General features: G+C 37.0%; 1 non-coding gene across 1 annotated transcript; it reads left to right on the top strand.

The window, feature by feature from the left end:
• The first annotated feature begins 9,455 nt into the window (after nucleotides 1-9,455).
• Nucleotides 9,456-9,528, top strand: TRNAG-ACC (transfer RNA glycine (anticodon ACC)). The gene has a single exon. It is a non-coding gene; the product is annotated as a tRNA-Gly (tRNA).
• Nucleotides 9,529-12,278: the final 2,750 nt, after the last annotated feature.

The following is a 12,278-nucleotide window of genomic DNA, read 5'->3' as shown; positions in this document are numbered from 1 at the left end:
TACCCAAACACTTTAGATGTTATTCTCTCCCAAAATTCAGTAGGCATTTTCCTTTTAGACATATTTTTTCTTATTACAAAAGCAACAAATGTTTATGTCAAAGACTTTTAAAAAGACAGAAAAGAAAAAGGGAGAGGAGAAAGTAAAGAAAAGCCGCTTTAACCCACTACCCAGAGATAACAGCAGCTGGATGTTTTTCTGTATCTTCAAAGTTTTTAAACGCACATTTAATAGAAAGTGAGTACATTCTGTATATACTACTTCAAATTAGAAATTTTATTCACTAATGATAGCAATTTTCCAATGATGGGTTACATGCATTTTAACCTAAATGAGTACTTCTCAAAATTTCTTCCACAACACTATTTCTGTGGGCAGTTAATACACAGTTAAAAAAAAAATGAGAGGAAGGTCAAATGATCAAATACATTTGGGAACTGGGAAATGCTGCATTAAATGTAGTTAAACAGGCTTCTTTAACTCAGGGCTTCCAAGTGTCTTTAATATGCTGGCGGGTGTTATAAATCTTCAGGATGAGGACTAGAGTACGGATTATTTCTCAATTTGTTGAACTCTTTTCTCCTCTAAGAATCTCATAAAACTTTTATTCCAGCACACATTCTGGGAAATGCTGGCCAAAATTACTAGGAGCAAAAATCAAACCCTCTCATCTCTCATGGACATTTAAGGCACAATTTTCCCATTCCTAAAGAACTTCATAAAAATTGTTGCAAATAAATTACTTGGAAAAATTCGAACTGAACTTCCCTGTAGTTACTCTTAATATTATTTTGCCTCACTAAGTATAATTCAACTGACAACATTTAATTTTAAGGAAAACAGTGGTGATATATTATTGGTTGTGAATAGGTGCTCTATTGGGGAAAAATAACCAATGTGAATATTTTATTAGAATAAGGGTGTTTTTTTGCTTTATTTGTTTTTTATAAAGAATTTATTTTTTCAAGAGCAGTTTTAGGTTCACAGAAAAATAGAGAGAAAGGCACAGAGATTTCCCATATACCGCCTGCATCTATACATGCATAGCCTCTCATTACCAGAGTGATACATTTGTTACCACTGATGAACCTGTATGATGTGTTATAATCACAAGAGTAAGGTTTTAAAAACTTTTGGTAAAGCTTGCTTACATTGTTCTTCTCAGCAAAAGTCTATTCTGTGTAGCACTAATGTCCACAGACATCATAGTCAGAATGTTCTATCCATATAAAAATTCTAATCTCAAACTTACGCACTGACTCATTGCTGGCATATAGTAGCCCATGGTGCAAAATTTGATTTTTATATTGTCCTAACTTCACAGTATACTTGGAGTTATATACTTTGAGTTATTTTTTTTAATTTTTTTTACATCTTTATTGGAGTATAATTGCTTTACAATGGTGTGTTAGTTTCTGCTTTATAACAAAGTGAATCAGTTATACATATACATATGTTCCCATATCTCTTACCTCTTGCGCCTCCCTCCCTCCCACCCTCCCACCCTCCCTATCCCGCCCCTCCAGGCGGTCACAAAGCACCGAGCTGATCTCCCTGTGCTATGCGGCTGCTTCCCACTAGCTATCTACCTTACATATGGTAGTGTATATATGTCCATGCCACTCTCTCACTTTGTCACAGCTTACCCTTCCCCCTCCCCATATCCTCAAGTCCATTCTCTAGTAGGTCTGTGTCTTTATTCCTGTCTTACCCCTAGGTTCTTCATGACATTTTTTTCTTAAATTCCATATATATGTGTTAGCATACGGTATTTGTCTTTCTCTTTCTGATGTACTTCACCCTGTATGAAAGACTCTAGGTCTATCCACCTCATTACAAATAGCTCAGTTTCGTTTCTTTTTATGGCTGAGTAATATTCCATTGTATATATGTGCCACATCTTCTTTATCCATTCATCCAGTGATGGACACTTAGGTTGTTTCCATCTCCGGGCTATTGTAAATAGAGCTGCAATGAACATTTTGGTACATGCCTCTTTTTGAATTATGGTTTTCTCAGGGTATATGCCCAGTAGTGGGATTGCTGGGTCATATGGTAGTTCTATTTGTAGTTTTTTAAGGAACCTCCATAATGTTCTCCACAGTGGCTGTATCAATTTACATTCCCACGAACAGTGCAAGAGGGTTCCTTTTTCTCCACACCCTCTCCAGCATTTATTGTTTCTAGATTTTTTGATGATGGCCATTCTGACTGGTGTGAGATGATATTTCATTGTAGTTTTGATTTGCATTTCTCTAATGATTAATGATGTTGAGCATTCTTTCATGTGTTTGTTGGCAGTCTGTATATCTTCTCTGGAGAAATGTCTATTTAGATCTTCTGCCCATTTTTGGATTGGGTTGTTTGTTTTCTTGTTATTGAGCTGAATGAGCTGCTTAAAAATTTTGGAGATTAATTTTTTGTCAGTTGTTTCATTTGCAAATATTTTCTCCCATTCTGAGGGTTGTCTTTTGGTCTTGTTTATGGTTTCCTTTGCTGTGCAAAAGCTTTGAAGTTTCATTAGGTCCCATTTGTTTATTTTTGTTTTTATTTCCATTTCTCTAGGAGGTGAGTCAAAAAGGATCTTGCTGTGATTTATGTCATAGAGTGCTCTGCCTATGTTTTCCTCTAAGAGTTTGATAGTTTCTGGCCTTACATTTAGATCTTTAATCCACTTAGAGCTTATTTTTGTGTATGGTGTTAGGGAGTGATCTAATCTCATACTTTGTGTTATTTTTATATCGTGTCATGAGATCCTTGGGGAAAATGGTGGGCAGGACAAACTTCAGAAGGCTGACCATTCCCAGCCCCTCTGAGACACTTTTTCTAAGTCAAAGGTGGTCAAAGCCAATTAGCTCAGAGGAGAGAATCTGATCCTAAGAGACTCCCACTACAGGGCCAGTGATCACCTGAAGCAATAACATTTGGAGAGCTGGACTGTAGTTCAGAGTCAGTGAGCTGATGATACCAGTGGACTCACAGGGCAAAATGGAGGTGGAGAGAGAAGCAGAAACACACAAGCAGGTGCAAAAACTGAGGTAAAAGATACAGGAAGCCAGTTTTGGAGACTTCTGGGGCCTAAATGACCTCTACAGCCCATGAGTCCTCATTACCATGTCACCTGAGGTTTGGCTGTTCAGTTTTCCCTGAATGAGGCCGGCAAGAGGGTTGAGATTCTGTTTTACTACTTTCCTCAGGCATTTTCACAATGAATTCACCTTGAGTAATAATGAGTAAGACTGTTCCTTTCAATGAGAAGAGCCCAGATCAACACAGCTAGAAAACACAGCAGGAAAAAATGGTGACTCCTCTATCTTCTTACAGCTGCTTTAATGAAACACCTGTCCCAACTGCCAGGAAGGAAAGGGGATGCCTCCCGGTGTCTGCATCTTATCCGCTGGAAGTACCTTGGGCATTACTCTGGAGCTTCAGATCTTTAGCTTAAGGGTTGCAATAGGTGGACGGGCTTTAGCATGTCTGTGAATCCCCTGATAGTGTATGTAATTTTTTGCCTATGTACAAATAGCGGTGAGGTACCATTCATAACTTTCTTTAGACTCTCAAAGGTGTCCCTAATGCAAAAATGGTTATAGATAGAAAAATCTAAGCCTGTTTGTTTTGGATCCATGAGATTTTTCTATAGATCAAATATCTTGACTCTCTGTATTAAAATATTAGGGTTTCTTGTAATTTCTATGAATCCATTCTGCATAATTAAGTTTTATTTTCCTTGGATCTCTCCCAGCTTGACATTAATACTTTCATCTTAAAAGAAGTGGAGAAGTGTCTCTATCTGATGCATAAATAAATAGCATTGAAAAAAGTGTACAAAGAGTCAAAAATATCATTTTAAGTTGTAATGTGACATCTTTTTCTGGTTTCATAATGTCTCATGCCAAGGCTTTCAAGATGAAATTACATCGACCTATAAAACTGTCAGCTGTGCTTGTTCTGTCTCCTTTCTTCTTGCTCAGGTATATACTCTCTTTCTCTCTCACCCACCAAATGTAATTCAAAATTCCAGGGGCTGCAGGAAGAAAAGAGGAGAGCTCGTGAAATCACACTGATAATGAATAAAAGAATGAAAGTCTTTGAAAATGCCAAAAAAAACAGCTGAAACCAAACAAAACTATTTCATCATAGTGTTGAAATCTACCCATAAGGAAAAAGGAGAGATCTAGTGAAGTCAGTTTCTCTGGATGAATACAAGAATAAAAATCCTTGAAAATGCCAAAAACACAAAAGCTGAAAAATAAAACACTCTCTCATGAATGTGTTAAAATCTACCCATAAAAGAAGACATTTTAAATTGAAATTAATTATTTTGGCCTTGAGATAATGATTCCATATACTGAAACAGCAAAGCAGAATAAGGTTATGACCTCAACTTAATGGAGAGAAAAGGGAAACATGGAATCAGTATAGCCCATGGATGCTCAGTGAGGTGATAGCTCTGCTGGGCCTGCGACTCAGAGTGTCCCTTTCCCAGGCCCATAATTGGATCAATGACCCACATACTCTTCATGCTTGGTGCCCATGAGAGGAAGGTCAGATAGATAGTAGTGGAGTAGGTGATTTGAGATAAATGATTAACTAAAAAAGGGCACACACAAGAGCTCATGGTCTCACAGGTTGGTCCCTGTTGAATAGTCTAGAAATGTAAATCCTTGGAAAGCTCCAGTGATGGCTTCCAAACACTACTTTTATTTCGTTCCCTTTGGATCAAGGACAGGGCTAGTTTTCATTTTTTTAAAGATGTTTATGTTTTAATCCTGGCCTATTAACTTTTGTTTGGAAAATGTAATCACTTTGCTTAGAGAACAGGAGTAAATAGAAATTTTCAGTGAGAATTTTAAAAGTGGGTAATGTTTCAGTTTAAAAAATACACACACATATAAATACAACAATTGGTTTATTGTTGAATTCCCTTGACAATGTGCAGGACAAAAATAATCTTGTCAAGAAACCTAAAACATATTATTCTCATTTTTATTTCTTTTAAAACATTTTAAAATGTAACAAGCATACTGAAATGTGCCTAAGACACCATTGTTGTGTGGTATTCCATTGTGAGACTATACCACAGGTTGTTTATCCATTTTCCTGTTAATGGACATTGGGTTGTTTCCACAAGGCTATTATAAGGAATGCTGCTTGCTGTGAACATTCTCATATGTTTTTGGTGCAAATGTCATGTGTTTCTGTGGGGTATATACCTAGGGATGGATTGCTGGGTCATTAAAGTATGTGTATCTTTAGCTTTATTAAATACTGCCAAACTTGTTCCAAAGTAGTTATACCATGCTTCAACAATTCTAATTTTAATTATTATAATGGTATGCCCAAGTCATGTGGTTAAGGACTGCACCTGGTTTTCCTGGCAAGAGTAAGCTGGTAAATCAGTTTGGGAACAACTCTGTTTGCCAGCTCTTGTTTTCCTTGATTAAATTTCCCCCATTGATACACTACTTTCAGACATTATTTTTCTTGACTTTGCCATGATAATACAGTCATTTTTAAATCAACCTTTGACCTGTATCAATATAGCTATGTAAGATGAGATTAGGGGACCCAGAAGAAAGCCAACACCAGGGAAACGATTGCATAGGACATAATTTCCCTTAGGCTTAAAGCATCTATATTAAATCTTCTGTGATGTGCAGTACAATCTATTTTTTAATTCCTTTTTTTAAGGCTATTTAAGTGATGCCAAAGTAACAGAATGATTTAACACAGTTAAATGCCAAACTGGGATTTTAAATACCAATGTTTTGTTCTTTAAAGTTGGATCCCTCCAGGATATTATGAGGATGCAAGCGTCTTCACGGCAGTCTGTCACCTTGTGGCTCCAGAAATTGAAAGTTCATCATGTTCATGGATCAGTACCAGTTTTACTTATTAATATTTTTAGTGTCTGCCTATAAATCAGGCACAAAGTAAAGGGCTTTTAAAAATAGCCTGCTCAGTCTGATATACTCTGCTAAAAAGAATTGTTGATATCAGCATCTCCCTCCTTTCCCTTGCTGGCTTCTCCCTGAATATGGGATGCACCTGTGCTGGATCCAGGCCCATCAAGATCTCCAAAGATTTACCATCACTGGTCTTTGGTTCTGCAAAACTCTGGTAAAAATCATCTTATTCTTTCATCCAAGGATGAGCTCCAATAATTCAAAATTGGGAGTCAAAGTTTGGCTTGCGGCTAAGTTTTGGTTCAGTTTACCTAAGCACTGAGCAATAAAGAGATATCACATTAAGTGAAGTAAATTATTTGCATGCTCACAGTGAAGTCAAAGATAGTTTGGTCTGTGACAATTGTGACAATTATACAGTATTAAGGGTTTGAGGGAACACATGGGCACCAATATATTTTATGAATTTGTCATTTTATGTTTATATAAAATAAATGATACAATCCCTGACCTTAGGGAGATTGAAATATAATTCAGGAGATTATACATATATAATGGAAATGACTGAAGAGCAAGTGTTTGGATGTACAGCACAGTAAAACAGGACTTTAGGAATTCAGTCAAGGACTAACTCCACACAGTCAGGTACTGAAGAAAGGACCAGAAGAGAGTTTGAAGAAAGTTAGTTAGGGAAAGAGCAGGGTGAGGAAAAGCACCCATGAGACATGATGATGGCATGTTAAGATGGCAGAGAGGCTGGACAAATATGGCCAGATCATGGCTGGGAGCTCTGAGAAATGTGCTGGCTACCTAGGTGTGGAGACCCATCCACAGGGAGTTTTATGGGCCAGGTGGAGAAGTGGCAAAGAGGTGCCACCTGAATATTCCTAAACAGAATAGTGATGGGAGTGACTTCTGGAAAGATGGACCCATCATAATTAATATCGGGGCATGGACAGGCAAGGGGAAATATTCTGGCCTCATTGAAAGAGAACTGGTTAAAGATGTTCGTTGCCACATGCAGTTGAGCAGATGGTGATCATGATATAAATGGCACCCAGCAGAGCTATGTGTGTATAACCTGAAAGATGTTTTGTTTGGGGACAGTGAAATCTGAGAGAGTAAAAAGCCATCTCATATTCCATGGAAATCATAGTATTAGAGTCTTATAAAGTGCCGCCCCAAAATCAACAGAACTATATACATGCATTAGAGCTTGATATATACACTAACATTAACAAGTATATTATTTGATCTCCACACGAACGTTAGTCCCAGAGCGTTCACAAAAGCATTACCCACAGTAGCCCAAGACTGGAAACAACTGCAAAGCCCATCAGGTAAATGGGAAAGAAACTGGAGCACATCTACCAGTGGAGTAGCACTCTGCAATAAAGGGGAATGAGTGACTGATACACACACAACGGATATGTTTCACAGACATTATGCTGAGTAAAAAGAAGCCACACAAAAGCAGTACACACTGTATGATTTCATTCATACGAAAAGAAAACGCATACTGATCTATAGAGACAGAAAGCAGATCAGAAGCGACCTGCAGGCCAGGGACTGCAAAGGTGCATAAGGAAACTTTTGGAAGTGTGGGAGAAGTTCTTTATCATTATTGTGGTGGTTTCAGGAGTGTATCTGTTACAAAGTCATTGAATTATACACTTTAAATATGTGCAGTTTACTGTACATAAATCATAACACAATAAATTCAATTAAAGAGAGAAGCTAAAGTTCCAAATATTTTCTTTCAAAAATTACGATTTTAGAGTTATTATTTAGTGGTGACTTCTTAGTTTTTAATCCTTCAAAGTATTTTTAAAAGATTTCTATGTGCTAATTCTTGCCTATTTACAATTTTGTTTGAAAATGTAATCTAGCTCCTTTGGAGAATGAGAGAAAACAGATATTAGTATGAGTCAAGAAATCAAAAGCAATTGAATTATGAGAATTAAAAAATTTTTCCCACTCACATTACCTTATTTTGCATTTTAAAATGCAAATACATTTAGAAATCTTGTAATAAAGCTATTCTTGTTACTTCTCCTGATCTTTTCCTGATGTCATAGAAAATTCAAGTTGACTCAGTAAACTGGATCATTTCCCAACTAGTTTTTCTCCGATTAGGTATTTGCTGAGTCGGCAGAAAAATCCATCCTGGTTTAGCTCCAGCGAATGAAAAGAGAGCTTGTGACACACTTGTCACAGGAACCAGGGAAGTTGAAGGGTGACAGGCAAACTTTAAAGGGCCTCCTTCACATGGGGTGGCAGTGGCTTTCTTTCTTTATGATAATCTTTTCTTTTTCTCCATGGAGGATGAGCCAATTACAGTCATAGCTCAACAGGAAGCGGTTCTTACACCTTTGATCATAATGATATTAATCACCGTCCTGCTAGTGATTCTCTGTGACTTGGTCACATCAATTATTAATTTGTAAAGTGTGAGTTTGTCATTTCTTACTGAAATGCTGGCCAGACAGATTGGTATACAGTGGAATGGAAGCTGAGCAAGGCGGCTGTCACTTCACCATTATGAATATCAGACCCTTGTTTGAAAAAAAAAATTACAGCTTGGAAAATGTTTTGCTTTTATACATTCATCTGATACCATCCAGGACTTGAGTCTTAAACATTTTAAACATACTATTGGTAGGGTGTATCATAATACATTTAGAGCAGTGTTTCTCAAACTTGGTTGCACTTGTGAATCACCTGGGGAGCTTTTTAAAAATGTCAAAGCTGGGCCCCACACCCAGAGATTCTGACTTAATTGTTCTGGGATGAGGCCCAGGTAAAGGTATTTTTAAAAAGCACCCCAGGTGTTTCAAATATGTAGTCAAGACGGCAGCGCACTACTGATTTAGAGGCGGGACAGTGCTTTTTAAATGTTCTTAACAAATGAAATACATATAAGTTTTTATAGTCCACGTTAATTCAAAAAGGCTTTAAAATGGGTTCCAGAAATATATTCATCCAAAGATTTTTTAAATTCTGAAAATTATAATTAAATAAATGGAAATTAAAACAAGAATGAGGCACCATTTTTCCCTTTTGGTAAAGATTTTAAAGATTCATGATATCCAGTGATGTTGGGAATACATGGAAATGGTAATGCTGATACAATATATAGGCATGTTAATTGGTGCCATTTTCCTGGAGGACAATTTAGCAACATCTATCAAATTTTACAAGTTTTGTACCAACTGGTTTCTCAATTTCACTCCTAGGAATTTACTTGCAAAATTTTACCCAGATATTTGTTTAGGAACATTCACTGTAAACTTTTTTGTAATAGTGAAAGCCTGGAGAAAACCAGTGTCCATCATTCAGGGGACCAGTTAAGTAAATTTTGATACATTAACAAGATAGACTATTATGGAGGCATTTAAAAAGAAGCGCTCCCTCTATATATGCTGATACCAAAAGATCTCCCAGATATATTAGGTGAAAAAAAAGGGTACAGAAAATTATGTACAGTATGATCTCTTCTGTGTAAATTTAAATAAATGTAATTTAAAATAAATGCTCACAGGGACTTCCCTGGTGGTCCAGTGGCTAAGACTCTGCTCTACCAATGCAGGGGCCCTGGGTTCGATCCCTGGTCAGGGAACTAGATCCCACATGCCGCAACTAAGTGTTCACATGCTGCGACCAAAGATCCTGCATTCCACAACAAAGATCCAGCACAGGGCAACAAAGATCCTGGGTGCCGCAACTGAGACCCGGCACAGCTAAATAAATATATTTTTAAAAAGCTTCACGGAAATAATAAATAAATAAATAAATAAATGCTCACAGGTACACTTTTTTTTTCCTTGAAGGAAACGTGGTTATCTTTGGGAAATGGACTTTAGTAGAAGTGAGAAGCTTTTACTTTTGTTTTGTACCTTTTTGTACAGTTTGAATTTTCTAACCAATTACATATAGAGTAATTATATATATATAACATACATATATTATATATATATATATATAGAGAGAGAGAGAGAGAGAGAGAGAGAAAGAGAGAGAGAGGCAGACCACAGAGATGTTGTGGATTTGGTTCTAGACCACATCAATAAAACGAATAATGCAATAAAGTGAGTCACACAAATATTTTGGTTTCCCAGTGCATGTAAAAGCTATGTTTACGTAACTATATATACTGTAGTCTAAAGTGTTCAATAGCATTATGTCTCAAAAAACAATGTACATGTCTTAATTTAAAAGTTCTTTATTGCTAAAAATGCTAGCCATCATCTGAGCCTTCAGCAAGTCATAGTAGTAACATCAAAGGTCACTAATCACAGATCACCATAACAAATGTAATAATAATGAAAATGTTTGAAAGATTGTGCAAATTACCAAAATGTGACACAGAGACACAAAGTGAGCAAATGCTGATGGAAAAATGGCACGAATAGATTTGTTTTGATGCAGGGTTTTCACAAACCTTCAATTTGTGAAAAATGCAATATCTGCAAAGTGTGCCTGTATAAATATGACATATAACTGGAGTATTCTGGGAAGTTAGGTAATGTTCCATTTTTTCTTTACAATATAAACTTTTAAAAGTGAGGAAACCAGGAGTAAGGATTTTTAAAAAGTTTAAAAAGAAGATAAAAGTATGAGTAATTTGGAATACAAAATACATGTCTTAAGGTCTCTGTGACTGCTGACTGCCACACATTTGGCTCTGATATAACAGCCTATAAAATAAAGGAAACACCATCAAATCAATTACATGACTCATGATGTCTGTAAGATAAAAATGCATTGTAGGGGAAGCCCAGCAATTCATAAAAGTTAAGTGAAATTTTTTTAGGTGGATCTTCAAAAAGAGAATACTGTATGCAATTACAGTGAAACACCCTCAACAGTTACTCACAAAAAGGTCACAAATTTTTATCCATTTTGCAGAAGAGAAAGCAGTTAACAGGGGCTCAGTTACTGGCCCTTTCTACTGAAATAGTGTTCTTACTTGCAACAAATGGCCTCTTCAACCAATGCTGCTACTGATCACAGACACAATAGATAGCATTGGCCATGTGGAGCACTGGTGCCAGGCTGCCACCTTACTGCCCCCAGATGCCAAACACCTTCACTGCCACCCTTTCCAGAAAACAGATCCCCTTTGTTCTTTTACAAACCAAAGTATCCTGCATGACGTTTGATTGGTGGACCTGAAGTCCTGTGACTTGTCATAGCTGCAAAGAGAGTTGGGAAAGTGGGACAGGTCTCATAATATGGTGTTTCCCTCACTGTGAGGGAAGGATATTCACATTCATAAGATGCAAGTTGGTCAGGAAAAGGACAAACGCTCACCTAGATTTCAAAGCAGATCCAGGATTAGAGTCAAACAGCTCTCAGTATCTATGATTATGCTTTGCATTTTGCCTCTTGCTTTGCTATCAGGAAGTTCTACTTGCACTTCGTCTTAACTCTAATGTCTTTGCCAGTTCCAACACAGATCATACAAACATGTAAACTAATATGAGCTAAAGGTTTGAACATGTCTTCTTTCTATAGCCGCAGATGCTGATGGGTGTTTAAACAAATAAAAACTGAAATTAAAATTCAATGCATAATGAAATCTGGAAGAGCCCAAATACCTTTCAGCTGGGAAATGGATAAGCAAACTGTGGTACAATATACAGTGGTACACAGGAATGAGCTACTGATATATGAATCAACATAGAAGAACCTCAAAAAGCATTATGCTAAGTGAAACAAGCCACAATCAAAAGTCTACATTCTGTATGATTCCGTTTATGACATTCTTGCACAGGCAAACCTGGAAGGGCAGAAAGCAGATGGGGTGGATGTTGGGGGTACTGTGGCCAGGGGAAGGGCTTGACTACAAAAGGGCATGGGGGAATTTGGAGGATGACAGACCTGTTCTATATCTTGGTTGTTGCGGTGGTTACATGACTCTAAATGCTTGTCAAATCTCTCGGAACTGTACACTAAAAGGGTGAATTTTACTGCATATAAATTATACCTTAATTTTTTAAGTGGGGGAAAAAGTCAATGAAAAATACCTGCATTCACTTTTTCAACAAATATTTACTGAGCACCTACTATGTGCCAGACACTCTTAAATGACCGTATATTTAAGCAAACTAATTTCAATGTCTGTAATGCATTGGAGATGATCTAAATTACTCTCCCAATTCCTTAAACTTGATTTACAGCCAAAAACAATGCATGAAGAACTTTAGCAGTGATGGGAAACCGTGGCAAGTAGTTTCTTTAATCCATAACTGACAAACTATTGAAGTCTGGTGTGAAGACATATTGCAGCCAATGGATCTGACGCCCCCCGAGTACCAATTTAGAAAATCATTTTAGGTGATAATTGGCTGTGAGAAACTCACATTT

This window comes from Lagenorhynchus albirostris, chromosome 5 (assembly GCF_949774975.1).
Source record: "Lagenorhynchus albirostris chromosome 5, mLagAlb1.1, whole genome shotgun sequence".
Lineage (NCBI taxonomy): Eukaryota > Metazoa > Chordata > Mammalia > Artiodactyla > Delphinidae > Lagenorhynchus > Lagenorhynchus albirostris.
Note: the sequence above shows the minus strand (reverse complement) of the source record. Positions and strands in the feature narration are given on the sequence as shown.